We start from the raw sequence: 16940 nt of genomic DNA, 5'->3' as shown, positions 1-16940 counted from the left end.
TTCTGCCTCATGTGAATTCTTTCACCCCTGGCCCTGTTGGTCTCTACCCAGGTCGACCCACATTTACTGGCCCCCCAACCTATCGGTAGATCTCCACGTTTTCTTTGTTTGTCTTTTTCACATTTTACTTACTCCTTCTGGAATCATATTCTTTACCCTGAAACTTTTCCTTTTGATGGCAAAAAGCTTTACTGTTTCCATGTGGTTCATGGCTTGAGAGAGGGCTCCAGGGTGGTTAACAAGCTGTCTATTGGCTGCAAGGAGAGGCTCAGGCACACGCCCTGGCACAAGAGGGATGCTAGAGGCGTCCCTCCAAGGCCGTGAGGCTTCAGAGTCTCCAAATTGTGCTTGAGGATGAGCGTTTGGAAGAAATATTCTCCCAACCCAAACTGAGGGGCCAGCCAGCCTGCAGTTAGACAGTCACCATTCTCTGGGTGACTTTTACCTCCTCATCAGGAAGTCTCTCTCCAGAAAGTCATACGGAGGGGGGCTTGCATGGGCAGAACCCAGGTGCATGCAGATCCAAAAGGGTTTGGTTCAGGCTCTTTTATGGAACCAGGGCAGCTTTCATGGCATCCAGGGTTTTACTCCACTCAGTCTGGCATGGGCTCTGCACTGAAGAGGATGGAACCCTCCCCCCCACCCCACCCACACACTGGTTTGGCATCTTCAAGAGACTCAGTGCCCTCCTGCTTCTCCTCAGCCAGCTCGTGGAAGAAATGGCTGATGCCATCCAGAGCCATATCATTCTGGTCAAAGTAAAAGCTCAGAGAAAAGTAGGTGCAGAAAGCTTGCAGATACATGTTGACCAGGCAGTTGACAATAGCCTCCACCTCGGTGGAATAATTCTGATGAATCTGGGAACTCGTTGCTGATTGGTAATAAGGAGCTAAGCTCAAAATAAGGTGTTGGCTGGTCCAAGAAGCAGAGGGTGGCCAAGAAGATGTTCTGAAGGTTGCAACTGGAAAAAAGGTTGGAGGGTGGTTGGAGGCTGGTGGAAGGGGTATCCTTAGGTCTGTTTTGTTTAAATACTGTCGAAGCAAGAGACAGCTCTGGGACCACTGGGCACACTGCTATCCTGAAACATATCTTTAAAAAGTTTAGTGGAAGTATCTTAATTGTAAGTTGTCATTTCTTTAACTGAAAAGGTATAATTTCATCCTTCTTGAAAGTTAGTTGTGCTGTTTATAAACTTCTAAATGGTGAGTTATTACCTATCAGCATCTTGAAAATATAATTCTAAATTGTGTTGTTACTGAGAAATCAGATGTCAGTCTCCTACTCCTTCCTATGTAAGTAATTTCTTTTTTGTCTTGAATTGACTCTATGATTTTGTTTCTTTGTTATGTGTAATCACATTGGGATGTAATGTTTTAAAAAATGTTCTAAGAGTTCATTTGATTTATTAAATCTGTGTCTTGGAATGTTTAGTCAGTTCTGAATTTTTCTCAGCCATTGTCTCTTCAAACATTTGCTCTATTCTCCTTCCAGGGAGCTCCGATTTAATGATAAGCTCCACCTTATTCTTCATATCTCATCCATTTAGTGATTGGTAATAGCATTTCTCCCTCCCTTTCTCTCACAGCTAAGGAAACCCAGATTTAGATATAGGTGAGAAGTTTCTGAGCAAAGATAAAGGCAAGGGTTTGTTACTTGGAATCTCCTTATCCTTGTTGCATGTATAGTCTCTTTTGCAGATGCTTCCTTTTTCTTTTCTTTTCTTTTCTTTTCTTTTCTTTTCTTTTCTTTTCTTTTCTTTTCTTTTCTTTTCTTTTCTTTTCTTTTCTTTTCCCCTCTTTTCTTTTCCCTTCTTTTCTTTGCTTCTCTTCAGATACTTCCTTCTCTTCTCTTTTTCTTTCTAAGTAGAAAAGAAAACTCTTTATGTACAATGTGGGGGTTGAACTTACAACCATGAGATCAAGAGTTCCGTGCTCTACCAACTGAGCCAGCAAGGCACTCAGATGCTTCCTTTTCTTGATGGGTTTTTCCAAATTTGCCTATGATGAAGTTCAGACAATCAGACAGTGCAAATACTTTTATATCTATTCGTCTTGATTCTGTTAATTCCCTTGCTGTCATATATATTTTTTTAAATATTTTATCTATTTTTGAGAGATAGAGACAGCATGAGCAGGGGAGGATCAGAGAGAGAGGGAGGCACAGAATCTGAAACAGGCTCCAGGCTCTGAGCTGTCAGCACAGAGTCTGATGCGGGGCTCAAACCCACGAACCGTGAGACCATGACCTGAGCTGAAGTCAGACGCTCAACTGACTGAGCCACCCAGGCGTCCCCATGTTTTTAGCTACTCTTAGTCCAATTTTGCCCAGTTTTGATGGTTTCTGTACTCTTAGTTAAACAAAATTCATTGGCTTTCTTTGCTTGCTTTTATTAAAAGGGTATTAACTGTCCAGGGAGACTCAGTGAATTAGATACTGGAGCACCTTTGAATGACAAGGTATCATCTCCTTGATGTGTCATTACGTTAGGTTCCTAGATCTTTGTAGTTTGTAACCACATGCAACAATGTATTGATGAAAATTAAAAAATGTTCAGGAAATCCCTTGAGAATTAGGAATAATGATTTGACTGTCATCAACATGACATTTTATTTTTATTATTTTTAATATAATTTATTGTTGAGTTGGCTTACATACTGTGTACTCTTGGTTTTGTGGATAGAGTCCCATGATTCATTGCTTACATACAACATCCAGTGCTCATTCCATCAACCCTCAGTTTGTTCTTTGTATTTAAGAGTCTTGCCTCCCTCCCTCTTTGTTTGTAACTATTTTTCCCCTTCCTTCTCCCATGGTTTTCTGTTAAGTTTCTCAAGTTCCACATATGAGTGAAAACATAATATCTGTCTTTCTCTGACTGACTTATTTCACTTAATGAAGAGTTATATTTATAATGATCTTTTGGTGGGGGGATGGTATATATATATGTATATATATATATATATTTAATATTTATTTGAAAGAGAGTGCGTGTGCATGAGTGGTAGAGGGGCGGGGGGGGGATGGTATATTAATATATCCCTACTTTCTTAAAGGACAATAAAGTTGAATTCTTTACTTTGTTTTGGTAACTTTTGAAGGTAATTATCCATACTATATGAGAGGACAAGACCAAATGAGTTAGCAGGACCTTAATTTAATTAAGACAAACAGGAATTGAAAGAAAGGAAATCTCTGGTTTTTGAATATATTTACTATTATTGGTTAATGAGGGCCATGAACATGAACATTTTACCACTTACTCACTATTTTTGGTATCTTAAATTTTAACTTATAATTTTATTATTAATTTTAATTTTTTTACTGGTTTTATAGGCCAACAATGCCATCTTGTTTTAATTTTCATTTATTTTACAATGAGTGAAGCTAAACATCATTTACAGATAATTATTGTGGTATTTCAAGGTACAAGAAACATGCTACATGCCTACTTTGGAAACAGACATTAGAGTACCTGCTATATATCATTCACTTATGGGTTCCTTTGGGTGCAGACATTAGTAGAAGGAACAACTCAATGTAAAAATCATGGACTGCTTCATGAAGGAGATAGTAACTTGGAAGATGAAGATTTATGATCTATATACTTGGTTCAGGGTTCTGATGCACCTGATATTGAGTCACTAGTAAGTAGGGTTAGAAATTTTAATCAGAGCTATTGGTGTGACCTTTGTTCAGAATAGGACAGATTCTGAAAAATTCACAATGAAAAATGTGATGCAGGAAGTAACCATATGTGAACCAGAAATGTACAGCCAGGAAGTCAGCAAGCTGGGTCTGACAAGTTCCAGATAATCTGTTAAGTCTTAAGTAGCCTTGACCATGGGCTACATTTGTTTAAAAGAGTCAACCTAAGGAGTTAAGTCTGGCCAAGAAGGATTGAGTTTCCCCAGGTTTCAATGTCATCAGAAAGACAAGCAAAATGGAGTAGATGGGAAGGGGTTTGCTCTGTCCACAGAGTGATGATGGGCATAGACAAGTCCTTTCTGCTCAAGCCAGCAGAGCTCTTGTAGTAACAGGGTGAGAGGCTTTTCAATTTGGAAACTAGACTTCTCTTTTCCCTTTAATATATAGAAAGTAGCTCAAAACAAGGCAGAGGACAAATTCCCTAACTTTGAGAAGGGAAATGTTATTCTTGAAGTGGCTACTCAGACTGCTCATAAACACTCAGATTTGGGGAATGACTGCATGTTAATTTAAGGGAGCAGGGGCTTGGGAATGATTACTTACAATTCTCTTTATATCTCTTGTACCTCTAGAGTTTCTACCGCATATCAAATGAAGGCTGTTTGAACACAGTTCTTGATCTTCTGATTACAGTTACCCTGCAGTGGTATTCTTCCTTTCAAAGGCAAGGGAGGCAGCACGGCAGAAAAAGAGAATATTCCCAGGTAGGCATAGGCAGGTAGAACCACACGATTGGAAATAAACCACACTTTGAACATTTGCCATCAAGATGTGTTGGCAAATAGAAAAAGAAATGCAAGCAAAACATCATTTTCTATGCTTAAGGGAACATAGGCCATAAGAAAATGTTAGCCTGAACTATAAACTTTGTTCCATCTTTTGTGGGTCTTTTGACAGCTCTGGTTAAAAACTTTTTGTTCAGCTTTTATCAAGGAGAGAGATTGAACTTGTCGGCCAAGGCAATATTTATAGTCAAGTTTCTGACATCCACAATGAGGTAACAGGTAAGCAGCTTCCTTTATGGAATTTCCCCCTTGCACAAGCCTTATTCTTTTTTTGTGTGTTATTCTTGCAAGGCATCACCATCATGTAGGACTCACATGTTAAAACTGCTGATGGAAGCAAACTTGGTCAAGGAAATGATTTTTTTTTTTTTTGTATAATGAGAAGAACAATATATTCTAGGTTATTTTTCCAGTTGGTATATCACACTCTTCATGATTCTGCTCCATTAAGTTTTATCTCTCTCTTCTTTTCATTCCAATGAACTTTTCTTTATCTGCTCCTACCTATCCTGTTATCTCTTTTCTACCTGTGTCCTCCTAAGTACCCCTTTTATTTATTTAGATTTAGTATTCCTCTCTTCTTCGTAACTCTATCTCTGGAACCACCACGGGAGTCTGTGTTGCTATTATTGACCTGCTGACATTGTTCTTGATCAAAAGACTGAATTGTAGTTTCAATTACAATGTTGAAGATTTACCTACTAATTGATCTGGGGTGTGAATTTATGCTTCAGCTGAAAGACCTAAATATGGCTGACAAAAAGCCTCTAATGGGGGGGAAAAGCAAACAAAACAACATGGAATTCTTACTTGTTCATTTCTAGAGCAGTGGGGGAGAGATATGTAAATAATGGAGCTATTTATATTGGCTGTCACTCTGCTTTCTGCTAGAAAGAACTCTGCAGCTTCTTTAAACAATTCTTCCTGGCATCTATTTGGATGGGTGATAACTGTAAAACATTTTCAGTGTCAAGAACTATACATTTTAATGCCATTTTTCATTTTAATGGAGTTGGAAGCTTTGAGAACAGTTCTGATGGACAGAAATCTTCAATCGGTGCTGAATCCACTGTTAACATTAAACAGTTAAACAAAAACCAAGTTTTGTCTCAGCAAATACATAATCATATGCTCAACCAATTTGTAATTGAGATTGAAAGAAGAAAAATAACTTTAATGTTTTGGAACTGATTAGACATATTTCCCACTGGATATAGAATTCTTTCCTGATTTTTAAAATGCAAATATTTGGAGTATTTAAGACAAGTATGCTGTTGTTTTGTTAATTATTTGTTAAAACATTTATTTTGCTTTTCTGGAAAACATTCTCTGCTCTAGGCTATGTGATCTTTCCGAAGTTTCTTTGCTTTCAGTAAATATTTTTATTGAGCTCATGGATTCTATGCTTGACAACATACGTTTTTAGTTTTAAAGTGATTCATTTCCTTTCTTCTCATCTTTTATCTGTTTGACTGTATTTAAAAATCCAAATTACATTAAGCTAGCCCACTGAATATGTATTTAGAGATAATGGAATATAAAAATCAGATACTTAATTCTTTTCTTTGGCACACTGCATTTAAAAACTTTGTAAATAATCTTTGTTTTCTTTTGTTTCCATTATACAAGTCTGTGTTAGAAAAAAATTGATATGCTTTGTATATCATTTGGTTTTCTTTTGTTTCTATTCCACAGTTATGTATTATAAAAAAATGATACTATGTGGCACAAGAAAAAGATATCTTTTGATTACCCGGGCCAGGAATCCTGGTTTAATTCCTTTTTTAACATGCACAATACAAAAAAGGAACCATTTCTGGTTCTTTGTATTTTTTCTGTCACTTTGAAAGTTATGCTATGGAGTCAATGTTATGTCTCGAGAAACACACAGCCTTCAGTGCACAGAATACATATAAAATTGTAATCCTGTAAAACTGGATAGCAAGATCCTAGCCCTAGCCTCTTCAGCTGGGCATCATTTTATTTCTCTGGGTTGTGCTTTCCTCACTGGTAAAACTGGAAGCCATACTTGCCCTAATTTTCAGAATTTTGAATATAAGATGAGGTGATCAATGATAAGTGCTTGGCTCTTTCCTAATGCAGGGGTCAAGACTGTCTTTGCCTCACAGATCTTCACCCAATAGCCCTCCTGTGACACCTAAAACCCGTGTGAAAATAAAAGCTGTCTGGTAACCCAGGCACAAAAGCGCTTATACTAGCTTTCATACTTACCTGCTAGTGATGCTAGCCGTTTATTTCATCTTGCCATTTGTCAGTAGATTCAAATATACTGTCAAGATAAGATTGACTCATCTTACATTACCACTGTGAGGTATAACCAATAAAAAAAAGAATTTCTCTGTTTAGCAAAATCACAAAATGCTATGAAACAGTGTTATAATTCCACCTCCCCAGCATAACCTCTGGCGTTAATGTATTCATGAATCCAAATAACACACTGACTTTAGTACAGAGTAAGCAAATGTAATTTTCCTGCCCATTTTTCTCATCAAAGTGCTCTTACTTCCTGAAATGGTTCATTCAGATTTTCCAAAATTGATGACAATCCGTCACATCTTCATTGTACATGTGTAAACTCTATTGCTTAACATTTTCATAAACCCAGAGAGTTCACAAACACGTCATCCCTAATTACTCACTGCTGGAGGAGCAAAAATAGAAGGCAAAACACAAGGGAAATGGTGTTTGGAGAACATTCTTGGAAATAACCTCTGATCGTGGGGAGGAAACAGAATCGTATGGTCAAACCAGTCTACTTGAAATACCTCGCTTATGGTATATCATACAGTAACATGAGGTAATTGGAAAGTTTAAGAGACCCACAGGCATACACTATAAATGTCCAAAAAAGCTAGGTGAGAAATGGTTTTACTCAGACTCTTACTGGAGTTGTTGGGTGTATCAGAATCGTGGTGAGCTGTTTTATTCCTGTCCGGCATCCACCTTGAAGTGGAGCTCAGCAACATGTTTCATCCCCTTTTCCCATGCCCCTGGCCACAGTGGATACAGTTCCACTACTCATTAGCGAGTTAAATACATTTTACTTACGGTTTCATGGGGGAGCTGGGGAGAGTATTTCAGACAGTGGGAAGAGCACAGGCAAAGGAGAAATGTGAGGAGTCAAGGAACTGAATGGAGGCCAATATGGCTGGGTCATGGGAACTTAAGAGCATGGTGTGAGATGAAACTACAAGTCCCTGTAGGCCAGGTGGAGGATTTTGATTTTTAAATCCTTTGAAAGTTTTTAAACTGGGACAGGACACAGAGAAAAGGGATGCCATGCACCCGTGTTTATATTTTTATGCAACAGCTTTGGACAGAATTAGAGAATGAATTACGTGAGAAGCAGAGGCCAAGTGGAGATGGACAAATAGAAAGCCCTGCAGACGTCCACTGTCAATAGAATGAGACCTTGTCCCTGAGTGGTGGGAACTGAGATGGAGGAAGATGAATGCTTATGAGTGTTAATTGGGTTTGGGAGGAAAGGGAGGAAGGGAAGTTATAGAGATAGCTGATAGGCTGAAGCTTGCATGTAACAGGCTGAAAGAAGGTGGCACCTTTTACTGAGATAGAGATACTGGAAGCTGATAAGATTTGGGAGGGAAGCCAGGATCTCTTGTTTCATATGCTCACCTGGAAATGCATTTGAGGAATATATATGGATATTGGCTATATGAGCCTGGCATTCAGAGAAGAGGTCTAAGTTAAACATAAAATTTTAGGTCATTTTCATATAGTAGCTTTGCCGTTAACTTTTAATTTTAAGTAATTTCTATACCTAATGTGGGGCTTGAACTCATAATCCTGAGATCAAGAGTCATATGCTCTTTCCACTGAGCCAGCAAAGCGCCCCATTGTTGTTATCTTAAAAAAAAAAAAAGATTTATTGAAACAGAGTTCATATGCTGTATAATTCACACATTTGAAATGTATAAATAATCCCATGGTTTTTAATGTATTACAAATATGTGCAGCCACCACCATAGCCTATTTTAAAACATTTTCATATTTCCAAAAGGAATATTTGCATGCTTTAACTGTCACAGCTGCCTTTCCTCGATCCCAAGCCCTAAGCAACCATGAATCTACTTTCTTCTCCAATGGATTTCCCTGTTCTGGACATTTCACATGAATGTGGTCTTTGCATCTGGCTTCTTCCACTTAGCATAAAAGTTTTATCCATATTATAGCAAGTATCAGTACTTCATTCCTTTTTATGTCTGAATAATGTTTTATGGTATGGACACATTACATTTGTTTATCCTGTTCTCATGCAGTTACGGGTGTGATAATCTAAGAAAGTTCATGGTATGAGAAAAAAATAGGGCTTCATGTCACACTTTAAGGATTTTTTACACTTGGGTCTTAGGATGCTCAGTGGTTAAGCATCTGACTTCAGCTCAGATCATGATCTCATGGTTCATGAGTTCGAGTCCCACATCCAGTGAGCTCAAGCCCTGCTTCAGGTGAGCTCGAGCCCCTCTTTGGGTAAAACCACGAGCCCCACTTTGGTGAACTCCATTTCTCTCTCTCTGTCCCTTGCTCATGTGCACCCTCTCTCTCTAAAAAAAATAATAATTTCTTACATTTAATAGCAAATATGGCAAAGAATAAGTTTGTAAAGGACATGGAGAAAGAGCAGTCAGAATGACAGGAGAAGACTATGGGGATTTTGTGTCTTGGAAAGTAAAGAGCAAGAGTATTTCAAAAGGAGGGTAAAGTCAACAGGGTCAACGTGAAGTCCATTGATATGGGGACTGGAAAGTATCCCTTAAGTTTGTGGATGTAAAGTCCATTAATGACCTTAGCAAGTGCTATCACTCTTTGGTACAATGAAGAGGTTATAAATGATATTGGAGTGGTTGGAGGAGCCAAAATGAGGAAATGGGGACAGAAGATGTTAACTACAACAGCAAGAGTTTTAAAGAAGCTTGATTTGGAAAGACAGGAAGGAAGGACAAAAGCAGCTTCAGAGTTGGAGGGAAATGTGTGGTTGAGGAAAGGTTTAAGGAAATTTAACCAAGTCTGGACTATTTAATTGTGAGGAAGAGGTTAAATACACAAAAGAGATTGGGTAAAAGTGAAATGGGTTCCCACATGAGATGACAGAATAGACAAAAGAAACAATCCTCCCACAGAAATGGGAGAATAAAATGGATACAGTCCTAGATGTGTGTGCCTATTTAACATCTGGAAGATGAGAGAATGCCCACATACAGGCCTATGTTTTCTATGTGAAGTGGAGGTAAGGTCATCTTTTGGCCATGAGGGAGGAGGCAGGGAGACCAGGGGTTTGAGGAGGGTAGGGAAAGTTTGAAAATGTTCACAGGGGGGACACCTGGGTGTCCCAGTTGGTTTAACATCCAACTTCAACTCAGGTAATGATTTCACGGTTTATGAGTTCGAACCCAGCATTGGGCTCTGTTCTGACAGCTCAGAGCCTGGAGCCTGCATCAGATTCTGTGTCTCCCTCTCTCTCTGCTCCTCCCCTGCTCATGCTCTCTCTCTCTCTCAAAAATAAACAAACATTTTTAAAAACCCATGAAAATGTCACTGTGAATGTGGAAGGGTGAAATAGCCAGTGGAACTTAGACTTCTGGGCAAGATGTGGGCTTAGTTGAGGTGGCGATTATGAATTGATAGTGGAATCAATCAACTATCAGATATTTATTGTCACTTCCTCTGAAGGTTTTCCTATACTCCTTACAAATGGGTCACTTCCCTCCCATCATGGTCCATAGACTGGAGTATGAGGTTTAGACCTTCCCTTTTACTGCTCTATTTCTATCCTCTCCATCACCACTCATTTATTCATTCATTTATTCAGAAATATTTATTTAGTGCATATATGTGCTAAGCTCTCCACTACTTCAACAATTACCTGTTCCTCTCCCATCCTTACCTCTTTGCCCTTTACATTAGCTTTCTCCTGTTTATTTTTTTTTTAAATTTTTAAACTGTTATTTTTTTAAAGAGAGAAACAGATAGAGTGTGAGCAGGGGAGGGGCAGGGAGAGAAGGATACAGAATGTGAAGCAGGCTTCAGGCTCTGAGCTGTCAGCACAGAGCCCAATGCGGGGCTGGAACAAACCAATCTTGAGATCATGACCTGAGCCAAAGTTGGATGCTTAACCAACTGAGCCACCCACGGCTCCCCCCCCCCCATTTCTTTTTCACTTTCTTTTTTTCCTCTTTGTTTCTCTCTCTCAGGATGAGGAAGTTGGAATTATCAATATTTCTGCCAGATTCTAATAGCTTTATTCATGGACAGATGGCTATGTTAAGCCTGTCAAGAGGTGCTGTGCATTGAGACCCAGAATTAGGTGGGGCACGGCAGTTTGTAAGCCTGTGTTACTGTGATACCCATATAGAATATGAAGAATGTGTTATATTTTAATGGTTTATTTATATGTTCTCCTTACTAGACTGCCAAGTTTTATGATAATTTCTGGATTTTAGTAACCGCATTTGTTTGTTTAATAAATATTTATTGAACTACTATGTGCCTGTGAATTACAAGAGGGAAGGGGACAGAAATATATCATTGAAAGGAAACAATCTTTTTTTCCTAAGGAACTCAGAGTCTGTTAGGATAGATATATAGTTGAACGTATACATTATAATATGATGTGGCTAAGGGCGTAATATAAGTATGCAGGAGAAAAGAGTTAATACAAAAGAGTGTGAGTTGGTCAGGGAATATATCTGGCAAGAATTTGAAATGATTGCAAGTGGTCAGTTGTTTACCAGGAAGGAAGAAGATGGAGCACATGAGTGGGAGTAGTCCCTCAGAAGCAGACAGACCTATTAGCACTGCTGAGATCTACACAGTCTGGGGAAGATTGACAGGAGAGAAGAAAGTAAACATAGCAACAGGCCAGATGTGGAAAGGCCTTTCATCCTCGCTAAGTGTTTGGGCTTTATTTTACAGTTGATAAAAAGAGGTGAAGAGCCTTAAGTAGTTGGAATGACATGACCTAAGTTGCCTTTGAGCGCAATCATTCAGGAGGTAATATGGAAGATTATCCAGAAAGATTAAAACTTAGAATAAGGAGATCAGTTAAGAGTTTAGACAAGAGATAAAGATAATCCGAACTAGGTTGTGGGGGTGTGAATGCAGAGAAAAGCATAGATTCAGGGTTCATGCAGCAGAAAGAATCCGTTAGCCTTGCGATGGACACAACATAGAGGGAGAGGAGTGGGAAGTGACAACTGAAAAGTGACTCCCAGACTTCTGGTCTGTGGGGATGGTGGCACATACTACTAGATGACTCTCAGTACTAGATGAGAACCAGGTGTAGAGAGAGTAAAAGATCAGCTTTAGACCTGTTTATTTGGAACTTCTAGGTGGAGATATACAATAGGCAGATTTACAGAGGTTAGGAAAGAGGTCTATGTGAGGAATAAAGAATTAAAGCTTGAGAATAGTAATTAAAATTGTGAGAACAGATGAGATTGCCAAGGACGAAGTAAGAGTAAAAAGAAGGGGAGACTGAAACGTAGAAGCCTGAGAAATAGAAGTAGTTTGCAGTGTGGCAGAAGAAAAAGAAAAGAAAAGGAATCGTGATAGAATGAAATGGATAGGGAGGTAGGAGAGAGCTAGGAGAAGCCAGTGAAGAACACAGCTTCAAGGTAAAGGTGGTAAATATAACAAATGGATAGTGGTAAGTATTTACTCTTGTTCATTGGTTTAGGAATTAGCATATCTGCTTTTTACAATATTTATTGATTTATTTAGAGAGAGGGGTGTGCATGTGAGCAGGGGAGGGGCAGGAAGAGGGGGAGGGAGAGAGAGAATCCCAAGCAGGCTCCACACTGTCAGCACAGAACTAGTGAGGGGCTCCCTCTCATGAACTGTGAGATCATGACCGGAGCCAAAATTGAGAGCGGGACAGCTCATCCGACTAAGCCACCCAGGCGCTTCAAGACTAGCATGTCTTAAGGTCCTTTATAAGTACAGTTCCACAGGTAGGCATAAAAATGGTAGATTGGTGTCGAAAATGATCAGTAATCAGCTCTTACTGAATTGAGGGCTAAATGTTTTATTCTATTTTATTTTTTAATGTTTTATTTATTTCAGAGAGAGAGAGACAGACAGACAGACAGCGTGAGCAGGGGAGGGTCAGAGAGAGAGGGAGACACAGAATCTGAAACAGGCTCCAGGCTCCGAGCTGGCCATCAGCACATAGCCCGATGCAGGGCTCAAACCCACGAACCGTGAGATCATGTCCTGAGCCGAAGTCAGACGCTTAATCGACTGAGCCACCCAAGCACCCCAAGGGGGCTAAATGTTAAGTGAGAAAAATAAGAAATGAAGTGTACTTTACATACTTTAAATTTTAGCACACCTAGGATGGTGAAAGTGTAAAAATATTTAATGTCCTGCAGTAAGGGCTCATTAGGCTTATTTTCTTTTGAACACTCCAGGGCCAACAGGTTGGAGGCTGGTTGTTCTTCTTTGTGGTCCCACACGTCACTACAATTAATGGGAGAGGATATTATGAAGAAAGAAAATATTATAATAAGAGCTTTCTAACATAAGAATGTCTTTCTTAGCAAGGAAGGAAATTCATTACCCTAAGACATGTTAAAGAAGTCTCAGTAACCACTTATCAAGACATTGGAAGGGAAGTCCTGTATCATTTAAGTGTTTGAAAAGAGTCTCTTTAACATGAGACTTCATTCAATTATTATCTTTTGTTTTTAATGGCTGACAGTTATAATTTGAATTTAAATTATAACTCTAGATGACAGGTCTCTAGACTCAGTTTATAATTCTCATCTTTCTTCCTGTTACTCTTTCTTCCTGTTAAACTTATGCTTCTGCTACCAGTTAATGCTCTCCCTTTGATCTCTCTCCCATTTTGCACAAACCACACCCAATTGACTGAAATGGTCTCTTCTTCATCTGTGTTAAATTCCTTTCCCTCCCGAAGCCTTCTCAGACTAGCTTGCCTCAAATTTCTGTCACATTGGTTGCTCCAGCAGACCCTTCTCTTCCTGGCATGTGCCAATCCAGAGATCAATGATACATCCACTGCTTGTCAGCATGTCAGAAAATATACACATACCTTTAAGTGAGTGGTTTCCTAATTTGGCAGGCAACTGCCATCATCTATCAGCGTCCCCTGAGTCCATTCAAAAATTTAAGAAAGGGAAGAGTGACCTTGCAAACAAAGAGGTGATAGAGAGAAGGGGCTCTTTCAAAGGATGAACAAATTTTTTGATATGCCTTGGTTTCCTTTGAGGAAAAAAGCCACATCAAATAAATAATAATTATGAGGGGGGCACAAAAATAGGAATATGATCACCGTTTTCTATTTATACATATTAGTTGATTCATCAATGACAGTCCTGAACTATATCTATCCCTGTTATATGAAGATGTTACCACCACTGTCTGTTCAAAATTTTTAAGGGTGGAGCTATTATAGGTAACTGTTTTCCAAATAGTTGAGGGCTTACCCGAGTATAAATACTGCTTTATCTTGTGGAAATACACATTAAGCTGCTTTCTTAAAATGAAACTGCTAAAATTAACTTGACATTTCACGGGTTCAGAGTTAACATAATAAGATCAGTTGATACACTTATCTCATTGAATTACTTATTTATTTTATGGAGTCCTTATCAGGTATCAAAAACCAAGTTAGGCTCTGAGGCTGTAGTATAGTGCAATATGGGGAGGTGTGGGGGCTTGCTGACCCTTAATTGCCAGCTCTTTCTCTGGCTTCAGACTTTCTATTTTAGCCTACTTTGCTGTCAGGTTCCTGGTTGCAACTGTTTTTGACAGTGGACTCACCTCTAAGCAACCTCCTTCCCCACCTCTATTTTTTTGGGTAGCTTTTCTGTATACATAATAAAAATGAATATATAAAGCAAGTATATAAATCAAATGTAAATCTGCTATGAATGTGTTAAGGGGCTCTCCTTTGAGTAATTGCATAATTTTAGAGTGCAAACATGTCATCAATTTTAGGTTCTGAGAGGCCACACATGCATATATTACTATAGAAATAGATTGGTCAAGGGAGCACAAACCATAATTGATTATGTAGTTGCTATTGTTTCTTGTTTTCATTTCAATTGTGGGTGTATAAACAACATTTATTAAATAATAATTTTTGGTTTTATACTCAAAACGAGGTGTTTTAGCTTTCTTCCATTTATTGGGTAGAGCTGAAGGCTTTACTGATGTAACCTAGATGGAAAAATTTTATTCATAGGATTTCAGGGAGGTTGGGCTTGCTTCAATAATGAATGGCTCCTTGGGATTAGGTAATATTACACTTCCCAGGCAGCTGTGGGCAATAGGGAGGGTGAAGTGGAAGGGCATGTAGTCTTTGGAATATAACCTGGCAGGTAGGGAGAGGAGGAACCACTAATATAGCAGAAGGCTGTGTGGTACATGGTCTAAATTCCTCCCATAATGCCTCCAATCCTCAGGACACTTATCATACTCTTAAAATCATGCGATCAGATTTTTTGTGGAAACAAGGATAGGACCGAGCTTCATTTCTGAGACAGTACCCAAGGAAATAAGATTAAGAGTTTGTAGAAATCAAAGAAGGAGTTTTCTGAACTTAATAGGCTACAATATTGACTGTTCAATCCAAACTTAATATTTTAAGGGAGGGAGAGTTCCTTGAGGATTATTAGGTTACATCTAAATAAGAATTAGTGCCAAAGTAAAAGACTAAATAGAAATATTGTTCATGTCTTTGCAAATAGTTTTTAACTGCAAGTCTGCATAAATCTGTAGCTATCATATAGGTAGCTAATTTTCTTTATGTAACATAAGCATAAACATAAACACCTAGTGCTCATCCCAACAAGTGCCCTCCTCCATGCCCATCACCCCCTTTCCACCCTCCCCCACCCCACTCAGCCCTCAGTTTGTTCTCAGCGTTCAAGAGTCTCTCATGGTCTTCAAGAGTCTCTCATGGTCTCCCTCTCCCCAACTATTTTTCCCCTTCTTTCCCCCCATGGTCCTCCATTAACTTCCTCCTAATCCACCTATATGTGCAAACATATGGTATCTGTCCTTCTCTGCCTGACTTATTTCGCTCAGCATAACACCCTCTAGTTCCATCCATGGTGCTTCAAATGGCCAGATTTCATTCTTTCTCATTGCCATGTAGTATTCCATCGTATAGATAAACCACATCTTCTTGATCCATTCATCAGTTGAGACCATCTGTATTTTAATCACATGATGCACTTGTTAAAATACAGAGATATGAGTCCCACTATAAAACACTTAGAGTTTCTGGAAGAGAGGGCCCCAAACTTTGCACTTTTAATCTGCATTCCAGGTAATTGTGATGTACTTAAGTTTGAAACCACTGTGCTAGAATACAGATTCCACTGTGCTTTCAGAGTTGATGGATAGGACTGATATTAGAAAGTAGGGAGAAATGAGGAGGGAATACTTGTTGATAACCAGACAGGGGTGTGTGGCAGTGAAATCGGCTTTATAGTAAAACAGACCAGGTTTTGGGGCCCCTAGGTGCCCCAAGAGTTAAGCGTTGGATTCTTGATATCAGCTCAGGTCATGATCTTGCAGTTGTGAGATGGAGCCCCGAGTCAGGCTCTGTGCTGAGCATGAAGCCGGCTTGGGATTCTTTCTCTCTCCTTCTCTACCTGCCTCTCCCCTACTTGTATGTGCTTTTTCTCTCTCTCTCAGAATAAATAAATAAACATTAAAAAAAACACAACAGACCAGGATTTTACTAGATGATACCTTCGGCAAATCATTTAATTTTTCTGATCTTCTGTCTTCTTTCCTGTAAAATGCAAGTAAGAGCACTCCTGTAGGACCGTGGTCAGGAATAGAGATAATTTCTGTAAAGAGCATGACAGATGTAGGGCGCCTGATAAGTCGTGGCTGTGATTGTTAGCCCAATGGAAGGACATTTTATCATGTTTAAAATTTGCAACCCTCGGTCCCAGAAAACTACCAGGAAGCACAGAGATCCCACATTTGAGGAAAATGTTTTGTAAACAGGTCCCCTAATCCAACCCAATCACTACCAAAACATATACATGAAGGGTAAGTGTGATTCCATAAAAAATTCATGGCCTGAGAGAAAAGGAAATAAATCTGTTGCAGGGACTTGGTAGAATAATGCAAACTTTCCACCATGCTTTGCACTGGGACATGATTACAAAGGAAACGTGTAACTTCCTAATGAGCGGAAGAAATTATTTCGGCTAAATTTGATGGACTAGAAAAGATAAATGCTGCAGATAACAAAGAAACTAAAATTATAGCTCCAAGGAGGTAGGAGATGAACATCAAATTTTTGTTGTGTATGTGATTAAATCTCAGAGGAGCATGACAAGAAGACCTGAAGTGAGAAGAAAAGAACTGGTAGGTAAAATTTATAAATGTTTAGTGTCCCTGTAGCAAATTGGTGCAGTTCTGTGT

The 16940-nt window shown here is 39.0% G+C and overlaps 1 pseudogene; it reads right to left on the bottom strand.

Annotated features, from left to right (window-relative positions):
* Nucleotides 1–206: 206 nt before the first annotated feature.
* LOC120243727 overlaps nucleotides 207–16940 on the bottom strand; it is a 64379-nt pseudogene continuing 47645 nt past the window's right edge.

This window comes from Hyaena hyaena, unplaced genomic scaffold (genome assembly GCF_003009895.1).
Source record: "Hyaena hyaena isolate Hyena2069 unplaced genomic scaffold, ASM300989v1 scaffold_356, whole genome shotgun sequence".
In the NCBI taxonomy this organism is placed as follows: Eukaryota; Metazoa; Chordata; class Mammalia; order Carnivora; family Hyaenidae; genus Hyaena; species Hyaena hyaena.
The sequence above is the reverse complement of the archived record's forward strand: the minus strand, read 5'-3'. Positions and strand labels throughout refer to the sequence as shown.